The sequence below is a fragment of the Arachis stenosperma genome, chromosome 1 (genome assembly GCF_014773155.1).
Source record: "Arachis stenosperma cultivar V10309 chromosome 1, arast.V10309.gnm1.PFL2, whole genome shotgun sequence".
Taxonomy (NCBI): domain Eukaryota; kingdom Viridiplantae; phylum Streptophyta; class Magnoliopsida; order Fabales; family Fabaceae; genus Arachis; species Arachis stenosperma.
The window spans coordinates 34,206,381-34,208,085 of record NC_080377.1 but is presented as its reverse complement, the minus strand read 5'-3'; the positions used below and the strand labels follow the sequence as shown (position 1 = coordinate 34,208,085).

Sequence of the window (1,705 nt, the reverse complement as noted above, 5' to 3'; positions counted from 1 at the left end):
CTTATCCTTCTCAAAATTTTATCTTTTTCAAAATTTGATTTCAAAATATCTTATCTAACTTCTTATCTTCTTATCTTTTTAAAATTTTGATTTCAAATCTTTTTCAATCAACTAACTAACTTTTTGTTTGTTTCTTATCTTTTTCAAAACCAACTAACTACTTCTCCCTCTTCTATTTTCGAAAATATCTCTCTCTTTTTCAAAAATTCTTTTTAATTAACTAATTGTTTCATGTTTCAATTTTAATTACAGTTTATCTCTAATTTTTGAAAATTACTAATCTCATTTTCAAAATTATTTTCGAAATTTTTCTTCCCTTTTCTTATTCTATTTAATTATTTAATTACTAACACTTCTCTTCACCTCTCTTCATCTAAAAATCCGAATTCCCTCTTCTATTTCTTCTACCCCTTTCTTTTTCTACTAACATAAAGGAATCTCTATACTGTGACATAGAGGATTCCTCCTTCTTTTCTTGTTTTCTTCTCTTTCATATGAGCAGGAACAGGGATAAAAGCACTCTTGTTGAAATTGATCCAGAACCTGAAAGGACTTTGAAGAGAAAATTAAGAGAAGCTAAATTACAACAATCCAGAAATAACCTTTCAGAAATTTTCGAACAAGAGAAGGAGATGGCAGCCGAAAATAATAATAATGCAAGGAGAATGCTTGGTGACTTCACAAAGCCAACGTCCAAGTTTGATGGAAGAAGCATCTCCATTCCTGCCATTGGAGCCAATAATTTTGAGCTGAAACCTCAGCTAGTTGCTTTAATGCAACAAAACTGCAAGTTTTATGGACTTCCATCTGAAGATCCTTATCAGTTTTTAACTGAGTTCTTGCAGATCTGTGAGACTGTAAAGACGAATGGAGTTGATCTTGAAGTCTACAGACTCATGCTTTTCCCTTTTGCTGTAAGAGACAGAGCTAGAATATGGTTGGGTTCACAACCCAAGGATAGCCTGGACTCATGGGATAAGCTGGTCACTGCCTTCTTGGATAAATTCTTTCCTCCTCAAAAGCTGAGCAAGCTGAGAGTGGATGTTCAAACCTTCAAACAAAAAGATGGTGAATCCCTCTATGAAGCTTGGGAAAGATACAAGTAGCTGACCAAAAGATGTCCATCTGACATGTTTTCAGAATGGACCATATTAGATATATTCTATTATGGTCTATCTGAATTTTCAAAAATGTCATTGGACCATTCTGCAGGTGGATCTATTTACCTGAAGAAAACGCCTGAAGAGGCTCAAGAACTCATTGACATGGTTGCAAACAACCAATTCATGAACACTTCTAAGAGGAATTCCGTGAATAATGGGATACCTCCGAAGAAAGGAGTTCTTGAAATTGATACTCTGAATGCCATATTGGCTCAGAACAAAGTGTTGACTCAACAGGTCAACATGATCTCTCAAAATCTGAATGGATGGCAACATGCATCCAACAGTACTAGAGAGGCAGCTTCTGAAGAAGCTTATGATCCTGAGAACCCTGCCATGGCAGAGGTTAATTACATGGGTGAACCTTATGGAAACACCTATAATTCATCATGGAGAAATCATCCAAATTTCTCATGGAAGGATCAACAAAAGCCTCAACAAGGCTTTAACAATGGTGGACATAATAGGCTGGGCAATAGCAAGCCATATCCATCATCTTCTCAGCAACAGACAGAGAATTCTGAACAAAACACCTCTAATTT

General features: G+C 35.5%; 1 non-coding gene across 1 annotated transcript; it reads right to left on the bottom strand.

The window, feature by feature from the left end:
* Positions 1-1,028: 1,028 nt before the first annotated feature.
* On the bottom strand, positions 1,029-1,132 carry LOC130954016 (small nucleolar RNA R71). Its single transcript, XR_009076155.1, has one exon. It is a non-coding gene; the product is annotated as a small nucleolar RNA R71 (small nucleolar RNA).
* Between the last annotated feature and the right edge of the window lie 573 nt (positions 1,133-1,705).